The sequence below is a fragment of the Hordeum vulgare genome, chromosome 2H, assembly GCF_904849725.1.
Source record: "Hordeum vulgare subsp. vulgare chromosome 2H, MorexV3_pseudomolecules_assembly, whole genome shotgun sequence".
Lineage (NCBI taxonomy): Eukaryota > Viridiplantae > Streptophyta > Magnoliopsida > Poales > Poaceae > Hordeum > Hordeum vulgare.
The window spans coordinates 512067969-512087334 of NC_058519.1; positions in this window are offsets into that span (position 1 = coordinate 512067969).

Below are 19366 nucleotides of genomic sequence, written 5' to 3' on the forward strand. Positions count from 1 at the left end.
GCACCTCACTGTGCTCGCACGCGCGTCACGGTGAGTCACCGGTGCGCCCGAGTCGGCTCACCGCCGCTGGCCTATAAATAGGTCCCCCCGGCACCCCAGCACCACCCAGGCAGCTTCAGCACAACCACTAGACTCCCCCTACCCGCCCAATCGAGCTCGCAGAGCCCCGGTGCTCGAGATCGACCGAGGCCCCTCCGCCTCGGAGCTCCGGTCGATCTCCGGCTACACATTGGCTCCTGCGCTGCCCGACCTCCCATTGCACTCCCCTTGACACCATGATCATTTCCCCCAACTCCCCCGAGCGAATCCGTGCCCCTAGCCACTAGCTCGACGCCAACCCGAAACCTTTCCGCCACGATCACCTCGTCGCCGGCGACCCAGACCACCTCCGGTGACGTCCCGACCACGAGCAGGTAGGCGGAGGAACGAGGGACCCATTCCCGCTCCTAGATTGGCCTGAGGGCAACGGTAGCCTCGCCGGCGTCCGTCTCCACCTCTCTGGCTGGAGGTAGGAGAAGGACCCGACAGGTGGAGCCCACCTGTCGGTGTCCTGGGGCAGCCAGCGCGCGCAGCCGCTGACACTGACCCCAGGGGCCCGCAGGTCAGGTTTGAACCTGGCCCGCGCGCCTGGTGGCTGGTCTGCTGGCTGGGCCGACTGGGTCTCCCCCCCTGGCCTTTTTCTTTTTTTTTTAACCTGCAACTTAAATGATTTTTATAAAAATATTTAGCCAGTAGAAAAATATGATTCTTCCACCAACAATTTTCTAAAAATGTGTAGTAATTGATTCTGTAGAGTTTGACATTTATCAAAAACAGAATCTGTTTTGGTATAACGAAATGGTATTAAAAGCATTTGTTTGCTCCTGTTTGCTTTTAAATAAATATGCTTAGCTAATAAAAACCATAGGAAACATTTTTCAAAATAATAAACTGAATTTATTCAAGCTTTGCAACATTTTTAAAAGCACCTTGTGATCTGTTTTGGTGTGAGCTATTATTTATTTATTCCTTTCTCGACGGTAGAGTTACCGAGTGACGGAGGATCCGGAGCGGAAGACCTCGAAGACCCCGGATACCTAGCTGACCAAGGCAAGCAGCCCTTTGACCATGACTTGAGCACAAACATTGTTGCATGCTAGTATAGTTGGTATTCTCCCGTTGCATGTGATCACGATGCCGGTTCATCATTGTGGTGATGGCACCGGAGGCTTCTTCAAAGCCCTTGCATGTTGATGATGTTATTCATGTGGCTCCTCGGAGCACAAACATGATGAGCTTGACCCTACCACTTATAAGGATCATGCTACTGTCATGTTGACTAGTAGAGTAAGATCATTGCATTGAGCTTGACCCTACCCCTTGAGGGTCATGTTAATACCATGTTGACAAGTAAAGATAGAGCATATTATCATGAGCATGATGATGAGTTAAATCAAGAGTTTATGAAAACCCCGTCGGGTGCCACTAATGCCCGAGGGTGATGATGAGTTGGTGATCACTTTTGGTGAAGTGATGCACCGGTGTTTTTGTGTGAGTATGGTTTCAGAAATGGGATTAGATTTCTGATGTGTCGACCGTCCCAACCTTACCAGTACGACCACGATACCCCTTTATGGGATGGGGCTTTGTTGATTACTCTGGTCGGTACTAGCAAAGAGCCACATTACTAGTGGCGGGAGTGATCGGTGTCACTCTCGTGATGGGGTCGTGCCAGGTAGGACGACTATGCCATTATTATGAGTTCCAGGCACACCGTTGGTCCCCGCATGGTTGATACTGTCCAGAGTCGGTGCTCGTAAGACGTACAACATGTGGACTGGGTACCAATCAAGTGGACCTCTTTGTCTAGTATCGTCAGGGGAAAGATGATGATCGGGTACTTACCTCGGGTATAAGTGATATACCGCGAGTCGTGGATGACACGGAAGTTTCCCGTTTCTCGTGGGTCCAGCGTACTACCTCTACAGAGTGTCAAACTATTCGAATAGCCGTGTCCACGGTCAAGGACAGTTGGGTGGTGTTGCTTAAACTACGTCCAGCGTTTGCGCATAAACCAAGTGTGAGTGAGTGTGTGTGGTGTTAAAAGGTGTTGTTATAAAGATAATAATATGACCAACTTCGGTGACTTGGCATATAGGGTAAAACCGGATGGTTTAGCCCTCATTAATACATTGAGGTTATGACAAGCCCGATGACTTGGCATATAGGGTGAACCCGGTGTGTTCAACCCTTAGCAGATATATTGGTATCTGTAACCTGTTCTTCAAGAGTAATTCTTTAACTTGTTGCATATACCTGATCATTCCACCAAATTGCATTCCACCATAGATACATGTTACTATTATTCTTCACTATCAATGTTCATATCATGGGCTGTTTGCGAGTACATTCAAAGTACTCATTGGCTTGCCACTGGTTATATTATTGACCAGACATGGAAGGACCAGAGTTTGGCGACGAGTACGCCGTCGGAGACGAACCTGTGATCTAGGACGCTTCCAAGTCAGAATGCCTGTCGGTGTAGGCTTCATGGCATGGGCACCGCTTAGCCCTTACGAGTTTCCGCTACTCGATGTATCTATTTAATTTGGCTTTAGGCCTCGCTCTTGAACCCAACCTTCTGGTAGTTTGATGTAATAATTTCGGTACTTGGATGTAAGACTCTATTATTCAGCATCTGTGTTCAGTGAACATTGATCCTTGGGGTCACTGGGCACGGCGAACTCGACTTGCTAGTCGGGGTCCCCACAGAGACATGCACTCATCGTGATTTTGCTAGAATGCTCATAGTGCTTCACTTATATCTTTTGAGCTAGATACTTTTGCTCTTGTGCTCCACTTATATCTTTAGAGCACGGCGGTGCGTGATTTGGTAGTTGGCTTATGCTATGAAAGTAGTCCCAAATGTTCTAGGTACCCAAAGAGGATGCAAAAACCTCCATCTTCATGTGCATTGAGTAGAAAGAGAAGTTTCGATTCCTCTCAATTAGTTTTGAGACGTGGATTCGGTAATATTGAGAGTTATGTTAGTAGGGTGTTGTGAATCTAGAGATACTTGTGTTGGAGTTAGTGATTCCCGTAGCATGCACGTATGGTGAACCGCTATGTTATGAAGTGGGAGCACAATTGATCTATTGATTGTCATCCTTTGTGTTGAGGTCGGGATCGCGTGATGGTTTACACCTACCAACCCTTCCCCTCGAAGTATGCGTTTAGCACTTTGTTTCGATTACTAATAAAAACTTTCGCAACAAGTATGTGAGTTCTTCATGACTAATGTGAGCCCATGGTATAGATGCACTTTCACCTTTCACCATTGCTAGCCTCTCTAGTGCCGCGCAATTCTCGCCGGTGCACAAACCCACCAAATTCCTTCCTCAAAACAGCCACCATATCTACCTACTATGGCATTTTCATAGCCATTCCGAGATATATTGCCATGCAACTCCCACTGTTCCGTCTCATGACTTGTGTCGTCACTCTCATATTGCCATTGCATGATCGTAAGATAGCTAGCGAGATGTTTCAACGTCATACGCCATGCTAGATCGTTGCACATCCCGGTACACTGTCGGAGGCATTTCCTATGGAGTCATCATCATTGTGATCTTTGAGCTATGAGTAAATAAAAGTGTGATGATCATCATTATTAGAGCATTGTCCCATGTGAGGAAATAAAAAAAGAGGCCAAAGAGCCCAAAAACAAAAAAAAGAGAAATGAAAAGAAAAAAAGAGGCCTAAGAGCCCAAATGAAAAAAGAGAAAAAGAGAGAAGGGACAATGCTACTATCTTTTTCCACACTTGTGCTTCATGTGAGCACCATGTTCTTCATGATTGAGAGCTTCTTGCTTTGTCACTACCATATGCTAGTGGGAATCTTCATTTTATAACTTGGCTTGTATATTCTAATGATGGGCTTCCTCAAAATTGCCCTAGGTCTTCGTGAGCAAGCAAGTTGGATGCACACCCACTAGTTTTCCTTTTGAGCTTTCACATACTTATAGCTCTAGTGCATCATTTGTATGGCAATCCCTACTCATTCACATTGATATCTATTAATGGGCATCTCCGTAGCCTATTGATATGCCGAGTCAGTGTGACCATCTCCTCCTTTTTGTCTCACAACCACCACCACACTCTATTCCACCTATAGTGCTATATCCATGGCTCGCGCTCATGTATTGCGTGATAGTTTTAAAAAGTTTGAGAAAGTAAGAGTGCAAAAACAATTACTTGGCCAATTCCGGGGTTGTGCATGATTTACATTAGTTGTGTGAGGATGATGGAGCATAGCTAGACTATATGATTTTGTAGAGATAACTTTCTTTGGCCTTGTTATTTTGAAAGTTCATGATTACTTTGCTAATTTGCTTGAAGTACTAATGTTTTCATGTCAATAGCAAACTATTCTTTTGAATCGTACGGATCTGAACATTCATGTCACGTGAAACAAGTTACAAAGGACAACTATGCTAGGTAGCATTCCACATCAAAAATTCATTCTTTATCACTTCCCTACTCGAGGACGAGCAGGAGTTAAGCTTGGGGATGCTTGATACGTCTCCAACGTATCTATAATTTTTGATGGTTTCATGCTATTATCTTGTCAAACTTTGGATGTTTTGCATGCCTTTTATATATTTTTGGGGACTAACTTATTAACTCAGTGCCAAGTGCCAATTCGTGTTTTTTCCATGTTTTTGACCCCTTTGAGAGGAGATTTTGAAACGAAGTCCAAATGGAAGAAAATCCCCGAAAAGATTTTTTCTGGAACGGAAGAAGATCGGGGAGCTTGGGAGCCAAGGCAGGGGAGCCCCACGGGCCCCACAAGCCCCCACCCCGCGGCTAGGGGAGGCTGCGCCATTCAGGCTTGTGGGGCCCCTGAGCATCCCCTGACCTAGGGGTTGCGCCTATAAATTCCCTAAAAATCCCAAAAAAATCAAGAGATCATCGAAAGTACTTTTCCGCCGCCGCAAGCTTCTGTCTCCGCAAGATCCCATCTGGGGTACGTTCTGGTGCCCTGCCGGAGGGGGGATTCGGACACGGAGGGCTTCTTCATCAACACCATGACCTCTCCGATGATGCGTGAGTAGTTCACCATAGACCTACGGGTCCATAGCTAGTAACTAGATGGCTTCTTCTCTCTCTTGGATCTTCAATACAAAGTTCTCCATGATCTTCACGGAGATCTATTCGATGTAATCTTCTTTTGCGGTGTGTTTGTCGAGATCCGATGAGTTGTGGATTTATGATCAGATTATCTATGAATCTTATTTGAGTTTCTTCTTATCTCTCTTATGCATGATTTCATATCCGTGTAATTCTCTTCGAGTTGTGGGTTTTGTCTGGCCAACTAGATCTATGATTCTTGCAATGGGAGAAGAGCTTGGTTTTGGGTTCATACTGTGCGGTGACCTCACCCAGTGACAGAAGGGGTAGCGAGGCACGCATCATATTGTTGCCATCAAGGGTAAAAAGATGGGGTTTTCATCATTGGTTTGAGATTATCCCTCTACACCATGTCATCTTGCTTAAAGCGTTACTCTGTTCGTCATGAACTCAATACACTAGATGCATGCTGGATAGCGGTCGATGTGTGTAGTAATAGTAGTAGATGCAGAAAGTATCGGTCTACTTGTCTCGGACGTGATGCCTATATGTATGATCATTGCCTTAGATATCGTCATGACTTTGTGCAGTTCTATCAATTGCTCTACAGTAATTTGTTCACCCACCGTGATACTTGCTATTTTGAGAGAAGCCTCTAGTGAACACTATGGCCCCCAGGGTCTACTCCACACCATATTTTCAGCCTTACACTTTTTACTGCGTTGCACTTTCCGCCTTCAGATCTCACTTTGCAAACAATCTTGAAGGGATTGACAACCCCTTTGAAGCGTTGGGTGCAAGCTTGTTTGTGTTTGCGTAGGTACTCTCGACTTGACGAGACCCTCCTTCTGGATCGATACCTTGGTTCTCAAACTGAGGGAAATACTTACTGCTCCTGTGCTGGATCACCCTTTCATCTTCAAGGGAAAAACCAACGCAAGCCCAGCCTCTGTCAACTTGTCAATTTATGGCGCTGTTGTCTGTGGGATAGCACACCGCCCTCGAAAAGATAATAGATGTGGTAGAACGATGAACTCCTTGCTCTCGTGCTTCAAAAGATAGTCTCCTCGACACTCAATCACTCTCTCACAGATTTGGCATGGGTAGGAGAGATTGATCTTGTGGAATTGGGGGGGCGGCTAGAAATCAAGGTTCTCATGATTGGACTGGAATCTCTTGATTTCAACACATGAGTAGGTGGCTCTCTCTCAGAAATAATGAATCTGGCAAGTGTAAGTGTGTTCTGAATGCTTCCTCTATGAACGAGAGGTAGGTGGAGGGGTATATATAGGCATCCCCAAAAATCCAATCGTTACAACATTATTGCCCAACTCGGTGACACCGAAAAGAATCTCGGTGGTACCGAGTTGCACTAAATCTGACAACTTTTGAATTCTCGGTGAGACCGATATATGAATCTCTGTGGTACCGATACGATGCCCTAGATGAGTTTCAAATCTTGGTGAGACCGATTTCAAACTCGCAAATTCTGATTCTTGAAACCTTCTCAACGGAAAATTGGTCACTGAATCTCGGTGGCACCGATGTGAAAGTTGGTGGTACCAAGTTGGTACGGTTTGGCATAGGATTTGTCAAGTGTAAAATCAGTATGGCCGAGTGGAAATTGTTGGTGGCACCGATTTTGCTGGTTTGGCTTTGGACAAAGATATTTTGTGGGAGAATGGGTGAGTATTCTTTGTGGCTACCTTTGAGCACTTGAGCAACCAATTCATCATAATACCTCACTCCTTTTAATAGTATTGGCTTTCCTATTGACTCAAAGTGATTTCTCACAAATGTAAAATGTAGAGTCTTCTTGTTTGAAGCGTGAGCCGATTTTATTCCTTCCTTACATGAGGGGGCATCTTCTCACAATCCATAGCCAAGGCAGCTTTGAACTTTTCTGAAATATACTTGAATAAACTCATTAGTCCAATGATGCATATGTTGGGATTAATTACCAAAACAACCTTAGGGAGCAATTGTGCTTTCACTTAGTCAATCCATTCATTGAACTTTTCTTGAAATATACTTAATAGATTCATTAGTCCAATGAAATACATGTTGTTATTAATTACGAAAACCACCTAGGGGGTAGTTGTGCTTTCAATCCAAATTTTCGCTGGATTACCCAGGCAACAAACAAATTAGCGGAAGTGCATGAGCACTAAACTATGGCATTATCGCTAGAGTGGTACTACCGCTGGTCAGCGCGACACTACCGCTTATCAGATTCAAGCAAGCCCCAAGCAAAACATATGAATGCAGGAACACTAGAACTTCCATAACTTCTCCAAATGAGCTTTGAATTGAGCAAATCCACGCTTGTTGGATAGAGGAAGATAAGAGCTATCCAACAATGATGTGAAACCGCTATGAATGAAGAACTGACAAAAACTCCAACATTGAAAACATCATAAAAGAGCATATGGACGCAGTTTTTTATAAACATTAGCTTGCCATGAAGATGACCATAAGCTCTAGAATCCACACAAAGAAAAGTCAACCAAGAACCAAGAAAGATGATGATGCCAAGAATGCAATGGTTTGATCTCTCAACGAACGATATGATCAAGCTCTCACTTTAGAGCCCCCCCCCCCTTGATAGTATAGCAATCGATCCTATATAACTCGGTCTCCCAACTAACACCCCGAGTCGGTAAAATAGAAAAATCCATCAAGGACAAACATTTGCCTTGCGCATAGTTCACTTGAGCTAGATGATGACGATCTTGTCCTCCTCAAGATGGACCACCTTTCTTGATTGTGTCATCTTCATGGAGACTGGTAGATTGCTCCCCCATACACCACTATGGGTGATCCTCTCTTTGGCATATCTTCACGTGTCCATTATCACCATAATGGACGGCAAGCTTCAAGCAGGTGATCTCTTCATGATGCTTCACTTGAACTTGCACACTCGTGTTGGAAATATGCCCTAGAGGCAATAATATAATAGTTATTATTATATTTCTTGTTTCAAGATAATCGTTTATTATCCATGCTATAATTGTATTGAATGGAAACATAATGCTTGTGTGGATATATAGACAAAACAATGTCCCTAGTGAGCCTCTAGTTGACTAGCCTGTTGGTAAAGGATGGTAAAGGTTTCCTAGCCATAGACAAGTGTTGTCACTTGATGACGGGATCACATCATTAGGAGAATGATGTGATAGACAAGACCCAAATTATAAACGTAGCATATCAGCGTGTCATTTTGTTGCTATTATTTTCTGCATCTCAAGTATACATTCCTATGACCATGAGATCATGTAACTCACTGACACCAGAGGAATGCCTTGTGTGTATCAAACGTTGCAATCTTACTGTGTGACTATAAAGGTACTCTATAGGCATCTTCAAAGGTGTTCGTTGAGTTAGCATGGATCGAAACTGGGATTTGTCACTCCATGTGACGGAGATATATCTCGGGGCCGACTTGGTAATGCAACACCACAAACAAGCCTTGCAAGCAATGTGCCTAAAGAGTTAACCACGGGATCTTGTATTACAGAACGAGTAAAGAGACTTGCCGGTAACGATATTGAAATAGGTATGGCGATACCGACGATCGAATCTCAGGCAAGTAACATACCGAAGGACAAAGGGAATGATATACGGGATTGTGTGAATCCTTGACATAGAGGTTCAACCGATAAGATCATCGTAGAATATGTAGGATCCAATATGGACGTCCAGGCCCTGCTATTGGATATTGGTCGGAGAGTGTCTCGGTCATGTCTACATAGTTCACGAACCCGCACGGTCTGCACACTTAAGGTTCGGTGACGTTTTCAGTATTGTTGAATTATTGATGTTGGTAACCGAATGTTGTTCGGAGTCCCGGATGAGATCCCGGACGTCACGAGTGTCTCTAGAATGGTCCAGAAACAAAGATTGATATATAGGATTGTTGCATTTGGCTTCTGGAAAGATTTCGGGCATTACTGGTAAAGTGCGAGGAGTGACGAATGGGTTCCGGGGTTTTACCGGGAGGGCCACCCACCCGGGAGAGGACCTAATAGGCCCATGGGTGGCGCACCAGCCCTTAATGGGCTCGTGAGGCCAGCCCAATCAACCTATTTCGGCCAAGGCAAAAAGAAAGAGGAAAAAAAAGAAAGAAGGGGGTGGACAAGATAGGAAGGAGTCCTCCACCAAACCTAATTGGAGGAGGACTCCTCCCTACTTGGTTCGGCCGAAGCCTCCTCCTTGGAGTAGGAGGTAAGGCACCCTCCCCTTTGTTCCTCCTATATATAGTGGAGGTTTGAGAGGGTTTTTGCACCTCAATCCTTTGTGCAAACCTCTCTCCCTCCACTACTTCGTGACACCTCGTAGCTAGATCGGTACGGCACGACGAAGCCCTGCCGGAGTAGCTCCACCATCATCACCGCCACACCGTCGTGCTGCCAGAGAATTCAGCTACCTTTTCGTCTCTCTTGCTGGATCAAGAAGGCAGAGATCGTCATCGATATGTACGTGTGTTGAACGCGGAGGTGTCATCCGTTCGGTGCTAGATCGGGACGGATCGTGGGACGGCGACGATTTGGATCGTGAAGCCGTTCCACTACATCAACCGCGTTTCTTAACGCTTCCCACTTAGAGATCTACAAGGGTATGTGGATCTGATCTCCCTCTCGTAGATGATCATCACCATGATGGATCTTCGTGTGCGTAGGAAATTTTTTGTTTCCCATGCAACATTCCCAACAACTCGAACCTGGATGATGATCACCACGATGTCATCCTCCATTGGTTGTATGGGATCTTCCTCTTGATGCATGCCCATGGAGACATACCTAACCCCACAAAGAACACTCGCAAAGATCACGGGTTATAACACAAAGCGTAATGGACAATACTTACCATACCATGAGATCACTTGATCCCACTTGGTACATCTTATATGCTTTGTGTGTTGATCAACTTGAATCACTATTTGACATAGTCTTGATCAACCTTGTATATTATCTTCTCTCTTCATAAAGATGATGTCTTGAAGTTAACCATGAATGTTCACACATTCTTCTTCTTCAAGACATGCTTGCAATAAGCTCAACTCGCACATGACCAATCTTTGGGTAAATCCTTGAATATCACCTTGGTTATCTCATAAACTTCTTGAAACCATAAAATGTACTTCAAGAAATGCCTATGGAAAAATCCTTCAAATATAACTCAAGGCAACCATTAGTCCATAGGGATTGTCATCAATTATCAACACCAAAAATGGATAAATATGCTCTAACAACCAGGGGTATCTAGGGTTACACGAACGTCGGTTACGATCTACGAATTACATGTCGATGGAAACCTCTCTTCTAGGAGTACACGTCAAGTCTTGAGAAGAATCTGGAATGCTCACACTTCATCACAAGGCCTCTAAAGTCCTTCCCTAATGGACCCCCAGACTGACCCATGGACCAAACCACCTCTGCTAGGACCCCTTAGTCCAGGACTCCCTCACATGTGCTCTTGCAGGACATCGGACGCCAAGTCTTCACATCTTCCTCTCTCCTATGCAATTTGTAGCGGTCGCCACTCCCGCTTATCCCTAGATACGGAGGGTGAGGACATTAAGTTATCCTTCAAGGAAAGATGCACGGAAGGCAAGGGGATCAAATCCTTCACGATAAGATTTGCAGCCTAAGGTGAGGAAGACATTGTGTGTACTCGGATCGCATGAGTTGAACTGTAATCCAAGATGTGAAGGAGGAGGAAGGCGCACTGGCGGAAACAAGGATAATGGAACACATCTGTTTTCGATGCATCCTTTCTCCCACCTCCTAACATCCATCTTAATATAGAAAAGAAGCTCGAGCTTCCCATTCCTCGAGGAATCCAATCCAATGAAGGCTCGGGCTTTCCAACAGGTGAGTCACATGTGGACTACAGGCGCATAAGCCAAACAACAATCTATGGGCACTAGCGAGACTCCTGTCGGCGAAGGTAGTCCAATGATGTGAAAGCCTTGAGGTCGAGATCTCCCCGAGATCTCACCAATGGGACCATGCCCTGGGTTAGTCCCCGGGCATGCAACATCACACTCGGTCGTGCATATAAGGCTAGTCAAGGACCCCCTCAGGGGACAAGAAAAAAAGAACCACAAAGAAGAACACGCCCCTACCTTCTCTCCACCACCACACAAAGAGACTTGTAACCCAATAAATATAGCTCTCCCGTAATCTTCTCGATCTCCATCAAGCCCCCAAACAACACAACACAACCTGTCCGAGTGGGTCTTATCTCCTCCCGGAGGGCCCAAACGTGGATAAATCCTCAGTTCTTCATCTCACCATCCCTATACCTCACATCCATCTCCGAACAAATCGGTCATCTCGATGAATTGTCGGTACAGAACACCAACACCATGTAACAAGGTTTCTTCTGGTAAGATGAGACACAATATTTGTCTTGTATCATTAATTAAGAAGTAGACTTATCCGTTTAATTAGTAAAAAATCGGATGAAAACCGTGACAAGTGCCCACAAGGCGACACCGACCAACATTGCTACGAAGACACGCACGTCATCAAATGAAAAGCATCATCGAGATTGTCATCAAACGACGTTGTCATCACCCCTCTGCGAGTCATTAACTTCGACTCTACCATTGAAGCCCTTGACGCAACAATTCTAAATATATATACTCTCTTCGTTTCTAAATATAAGATCTTTTAGAGATTTCGCTATGGAATACATACAGAGCAAAATAAATGAACCTACACTCTAAAATATATCTATATACATCTGTATATACTAGCAAAAGGGTCCGTGCGTTGCAACGGGAGAAAAAAATACCTCACGCTTTTAATCTTTTTATAATCATTTTGATTTATTAAAATAATAAGCTAACTAACTAATGTAGTCAGTCCTATCCTATTTTGTTGAGAAATCGACCCGTCCATTGTTAATTCCACCATGATGAGAAATTGAGCGGGACAAGCAAAGGAAAACAAAGAGGCTACGTGAATTGATCAATGGACTGTTGTCTTATTTCACTCATGGGGTAGAGAATGTGGGATCAGATGACAAACTGAAGGTGATGTTCCATTCTCTGTCTCTACAACAATACAATCTTACATTCAATACATTCATTCATCAGCAAACAAATCCCCACAAAATAAAATTTCTTGCCGGTGCTTGGCACACGGTTGGAGGCATGGGGAGGGGATCTCACCAGATGATGAGTTCCTACCGGAGGAGGGGATATGATGAGGGGAGCAAGGGTTAGGCGCCTCTATCTGGCCATAAGGAGTCGCCGTTGCCGCACCATAACCTCGGAGTTCCCCGTGTGAGCCATGGAGGCCCGCCTCCACCTGCAAGTACTTCGCTCCGCCGCGCCGCCGCCGTTCTGCATCGACCAGACGCATCATCCCCAGTCACTATAACTGTCACGTTGATTTGATCCAGAAGCTGTGCTCGAGCGCCGAAACGGGGGCAACAAGCGGGCAGAGGTACGGCCGCGGAGGCGGGTGGGTTGAGATCGGCTGCGGCGGCGAGTGGTGTGGCAGCGGCCTGGGCACACGCCAGGGTGGACCAGGGTCGATGCGATGCGCTCGAGCGCCGCAACAGGGGCAGTGAGTGGGGAGAGGTACGGCCGCGGAGGCGGGTGGGTTGAGATCGACAGCGGTGGCGGTTGAGGTCGGCCGCGGCGGCGAGTGGTATGGCGGCGGCCTGGGCACATGCTAGGATGGCCCAGGATCGACGGGAGGAGGCGATGCGTACGGGTATAATTTTTGCAGTGAATCATTTTTTTTCTTTTGCGTTGCAGATAAATGATGGAGCGTGGGTTGAATAAAAAAATCACATAGGCTTTTTTATAAAAATATTGCGGTGGGTTTTCCGACGAAAGCAATAGCCTCTTTATAATAAGTATAGAATTCATATTAAATTTTTTAAAAAGTCTTATATTTTGAAACGGAGGGAGCTGTTGCAAGCACTAATCTTTTAACGTAGTGATGATAAACCACCATATGCTCGTGCATTTAGTCCATCCAATTCCAACCTACTGCTGGTGCTAAAACCGTAGGAATCTTGGTCGCCGTCGCCCTCCTCCATTTGGAGCAAAACACACGGTAGGAGTACTGCTCCACACTCTATGGCTACTACTCCCTCCGTTTTTAAATGTAAGATCTTTTAGAGATTGCACTATAAACTACATACGGATGTATATAGACATATTTTAGAGTATAGATTCATTCATTTTGCTTCGTATGTAGTCTTCTAATGTAATCTTTAAAATGCCTTATATTTTAGAACGGAGGGAATAGTTGACAGCACATGAGACCAGATCAGGTCAGATCGGAATAGTGAATGCTTTTTGGCCTTTGGAGTATACAACAAGATCATTTTCTTGGAGGAGTGGAGAAAGGAAAAGGGGACGAAAGTCAGATAAAGGAGTAGCCACATTCAATATTTGCCTGCTCAACCCAGGGTGCTGACTGCTGAGTCAGCTGCTCTCCCTGACAGAAAACCAGTAAAACCTACAGGGCCGGAAAGAAAGGACCGGAAAAAGGATTATCAGGACCATGCGTTTTGCGCCATAATAAAGCTCACGCAGGTGCATTTAAGTGGTGCGGCCTTGCATGTTCCCTGACGTGTGGGTCCACGTTCAGTGCCCACATGTTCAGTTTCTACAAAAGAAGAAATCTTTTTATGGAAAAACGTACGCAGTCACTACGCATGTATACCTCGCAGTATAACATGTTTTTTCGGTTCGACGAAACGGCTGGAGCCTGACGTGTTACTTGTTGCCTAACGGGGGTCAGCAAGCACGAAATATGCAAACAGTAAACGCATCCGGGAAAATTTTGAGGGGAAAACCAGAAGCCACGGAAACAATCTGCAATTCTCGTTTCTCAGTAACAACAGGCGATTGTCCGCCATGCCATCAACTTTTGAAAGAAACTTGCGCTCTACATTGCCAATGTGTGGAGGGGAGCTATTATTACGAGATTCCTATCGTGATGTCTGACTATCTGCTTGCTGGTTTCTGCTGGTCCAGCCAACACGCAAATTGACCGTGTCAGCAGATCACGAGTTGAATTAACTCGTACTTCACCTCACCTTTCTTTCTACTGTCAGTTCACTGTTCGGTCTGGGGCTAAATACTAGCACTACTCCCTTGACCCAATAGTACAAGATGCTCACTTACCAGTCAATCATGGACCTACGCTTTTACCAGCCCAACGTAGTACCGTACGTGAAACCCGACTCTTCTCTACCCAAGTACTACCCCTACTCCTAGTGCACAGTAAAAGTGTTCCTCAACAAATCACCAGACGACACGAGAAGAAAGGCTATATGTTGCAGGCAAATATTGACACTGGCAAATGATTCTGCGTTATCAGAGGATTCAAACATGAATGGAGGCAAATGGGTCTTGTTCCATCAATGCCGCCCGCGTCGCACATTGCTTTCCGTTCCTAGGACGGAGCAATTCCGGAAGTGGCTCGGGACGGGAGGAAATCCGCGTGGCCGAGGCCGAGCAGAGACGTCTCCTTCGGATCTGGTGGCGAGGCCACATCGAGGTTCCGGAACGGTACGAGGGTAGTGGATCGCGTATGGACGCATCGGGTTCTCTTTTCCGGTTACAGGCCAGACACCGGGCATGCATACGTACTGATGGCGGCGATCTACTTAAGCAGGCGATTCAAGTTTTTTTATTCGCGCTAATTAAACACGCCGGTTGGAACCGCGGCGAGCTAGAATCACCCAACTACTCTCTTCTGCTCTGTTGGAGGCTTGACCTTGAAGGCTGGATTTGAATACGATCTAGGGTTTTCGTTTGCCGTGGTATAGCTGATTGGACGGTCTATGACGCACTCCCTCTATAAACTAACATAAGAGTGTTTAGATAACGAAGGTCCTGTTTGAAACTGAACGAAGAATCATTGAAATTTCCCATCTTTTTCAGCTCTGCGCCCGAAAAGAGAAAGGAGACTAATCTTGACGTCGGTGTTGGTTTTTCCAACGAAACATTCTTTCACGAACTAAATGGAACATGTTGCTCTATGTTCCGTCAAAAGGCCTATTGTTCGTATCTACCTAAAAAGATACCGTAGCCCCTATGTGTCCTCTGATTATCGATGCGATAATATAACTAACTGCTGAATACGCGCGGCTATTCTGCTAATACTGGCAACCAAAGACATGAGGTTCAGTCATGAGGTATGTCGAGGAATGATGGTGATTACACAACGAAATGAAAGAGGCTGATAGTAAAACAATCAACAGTAATTAGTACCTTGCTCTAGGAGGTTGAGATGAGTAGGGTGCAGCATCCTAGTATTGATGATCTAAACGCTCTTATATTAGTTTACGAAGGGAGTACTACTTACTACATGTTGAATACGTTTTCCGTGCATAAGAAGAGAAGCTGTCACGTGCGTCATCGAAGAAGCGAGTATTGGTATAGGTCTGATGAAGAAGCGAAAAATGTATGTATGCCGTGATGAAGCGAGGAATGGACAAAGAGCATCTACAGCCGCCTAACAAACTCATACATCCGAACGGGCTGTCCAGTCAAAAAAACTATATTCAAACATACGCGACAAACCGGCGTCAAACAATCAGATTGACCGGCTCCCTTCATATAAAGCCAAAATATGAGACAGATATAATGAGGCCCAAACGTGACCGAAACGTGTCCGCCACGTCAGATCCAGCCCACGCTAACCCACCTGGCCCCATATACCCATTTCCTTTTGGGATCAAATCCTAGTCACTCCACTCCTCGCCCCCTAACTTATGGTCCGGCGATCTCCGGCCTTCTCGTGCATGGTGAGCAGCGAATCTGAGTCCTACATCTTCACATCAGTCGATCTCAAACTCATCACATGCTGCTTCGAGGAGGAGATGATGTCCGTCTTGGGTTCTACCGCCGAGGAGAAGGCCGCCCGACGGCAACAGTCGAACTCTTTCCTTTTGGAATCTATTGCGTCCACCTAAATGCATGGATTGCTGCCTTATCATAGACGGAACGCGGCGGCGAAGGCGCAACCCCTCCATTGGCGTCGAGACGGGGGACGCCCCATGAACGTCGCTCAACACAAACATGACACGGTGTGCCCTCGTGCGAAGCAACGACATTTCTGCGGCGGTGGAAATCAACAAGGCAACTTCGAGAGAAATTCAAGGATAAAAAACGAAGTGAAATTGTAGTGCCTAAGACAGAAATATCACACAGTATAGTGTGGCGTCTCACTGTCGGCCGCCACACGAAAGGGTCCGTTGAGTGAATTTTTTCGAACGTGGTTCAGTTTGTGAAATAGTTTCGTCCATAGATCAATTTTATGAAGGACGCCACTACATAGCAACGCCGCACTAGCGCCTTCCCATGCAGCGGTTTTTCTCCATACATGCAAACTAATACTTCAGCATGACATCATCAAAGATTTTTTTAATGTTGAATTTAAAAAAGTTTTATCTCTTAAACTATAAATTCGATTGACAATCCGCTTTCACCGTTAGCTTTCTCGCAACGAGATCTTTAAAACTAAATCTCATGTCGACATGTTTCGACAGTTGCCAGATTACTATTATTTAGTTGCTAGATTATGAGACACTTAGTAGCCACATTCATTTGAGAATGGCGTTTTGGCTCCTGGGAGCCATGGAGCCCGAAATGTTTGAAAAATTCAAAATTCGAAAAATTTAGTTCCAAAAAATCTGAAAAGAAATATACAACTAAACAAGGATGTGATTCGTGTGCGTGTAAAATTTCAGGTCAAAATACTTTGAAACGCGATTTGTATAAAATAAACAAATTCATGATCTGAAATGATGAATAGTAACATGTGTTAAAAGGTTTCAGATTTGTCTTTTTTACACAGCCCTCATTTCAATGTATTTTGTTCTGAAAATTTACACACTTGTGTATTATTCCTTCATCTAACTATGTATTTTTTTCAGAATTTTTTGAAATATTAAAATACGAATTTTCAGTGAATTTGAAGTTTGAATTTAAAGGCCTCCACTGAGCTCGGGAGCCAAAAGCAATATTCGCATTTATTTAACTTAGTTGTCAACTTAGCAACCATGTGTATAGATTTTTTGACAATTACGCTTCCTAAAACCCCACGACCATGTTTGACAACTGATTGTCGTCTTGTAGCAATTTTCTTATACATGATATAAACGCATGTCATAGGTTTGGTTTGTCAATTTAAATATGTCAACTTGTCATATTTACATACAACTTTGCCAGAATTTTTTTTTGTGTGATTGTTAGTTTAACTATGCCGACTTGTCATATTTACTAAAAATTACCAAAAACAAAAAAGATTTCTTGTGGTCGTCGGTTTTAAATATGCTGAGTTGTCATATTTTTGCACGTTATCGTTTCAAAAAAGTTGTTTGTGCTTGCACGTTCGAATATGTCAAGATGTCATATTTATACATAATTTTCAAAAAATATAACGATTAAGTTATTTTTTATCAGACAAGCAAGTACTTACTAATATGGCAAGTAAGTGCAACAAATGTGGTAAGTATGAGCAAAAAAAAAGTTGTCGAAACATGCCGACATCGGATCTAGTTTTAAAGGTTTCGTCGAAATAAAGTCAACAACGAAAACGGATCATCGATCAAATTAATGATTTTAAAGATAAAACTTTCTGAATTTTGATCATCTAGAGTGAATGTGGTAACATCATTGCATGAATGCATACATAACAAAGAGAAAGGGGTTTAGCGGTAGGTTGGTTTCTTTTTGATGCTACTTTGTGTTTTTTTGCTGCTACTTTGCACGTGGTGTGAGCCGCGGGGTCGGAAGACCGTGATGCGACGTGTGTAAGTTAGATTTTTCCTTTTATGAATTATGCCGATTCACAAGGACGATGTAGCCGAGTAGCATGGCATCTCCGACGAACGATGCGCTAATTGCGTTGGGGCGGCACTTGCTCGCTCACTTCCACAGCGCACTGAAATCAGACTTTTCGTCGCGGCCAGGTACTCCTATATAATAACTGAGGATGGTCTGTGATTGACGCATGCACGCAAGCAAACAAGCTGTGTTCTACTGCAGGCTTGAAAGAAAGATGAGATAAAGAAAAGAAAAAACACGGTCGAGAAGACGCACATGCGCTCGTGCCTTGTGACCGCGAACGGATGCCCTCGCTGCCGCTGCTGCTGCCGTGGTCCCGTGGCGATTGGCCACGGCCACGGGAACATCGGAATAAATTGCAAGAGCCATTCCAGGCCTCGCGATTGCAGGTTGGCAGGATTTACAGAGTGTTCCGCCAGTCTCCCTACCAGACCGTACGCACGTAGTACTGCGTACCGCTACGGTACACATACTGTAAGTTTCTTCCTCCGTAGTCTCCGCTGCGTGTTTGCATTAAGGACGGTGGCGATGGATGGATGGATCGATCGGGGTGTGGACTAGGCCGGTAGGCATTTCGTCCCGCCAACTTGATGACAGGACCAATTGTACATGACCGAATAAGGATGGGACGAAGACGAAGAAGAAGAAGAAAAGACTGAGTCATTCTTCCGTCATTTTTAGAAAACGGACGGGATTCCCCTAGGAGCAACCTGCTGAAAATGCATCTCGGACGTAGAAATGTGGCGCAGGGCGGTGCGAGAAATTGAATGGGGCGACTTGCCCGAAACGAAGAGCCGGCTAATTCGAGGATCCACTTAATAAGGCGCGACGCATAGAGCAGCAAAGTTATTAATCCTCGGCCACCTGCGCAATCCGGGACTGCGAGGGCAGGAGGCTCGCAGCAGCAGCAGCGCCCCTGGAACGGAAACGGAACCCCTGTAAGTAAGGAAGGAGACGCCGGGACGAGATTGGGAAAGGCAGCCCCGGGGAAGGAAGTGGAGCTGACGCGCACCACATATGGGGCGCGGCACCGAATTGAATGAGCGGAACAAAATGGTTTCCCAGAATCGCCGCGACGTTGCAATCAAGTCAATCGTCCAAACGGGCGGGGAAAGCCCCCATCCGCCTGTTTCGGCACCGGGGCCATGTTTGCATCTCCTTGCATTGCATTGCATGCGCGTCGATAAGGCACGCACGCGCAACACGCATCTCCGTCTCCATCGATCGCCCAGCAGCACAAGCAGCGCCTGCGTACGGACCTACAGGACCGGCCAGCGGCGCGGGCAGCCCGGTGGCCCCTCCCCGCCGGCCCGCCGGCGCCGTGCGCGTCCCCGTTTCGCGCAACCAAGACCGGACAGATCTTGCGTGCGTGCATGCATGCATGCGTTTTCCCGGGTAAAATCTTGCGTTTGCCATGGCGGATTTGCG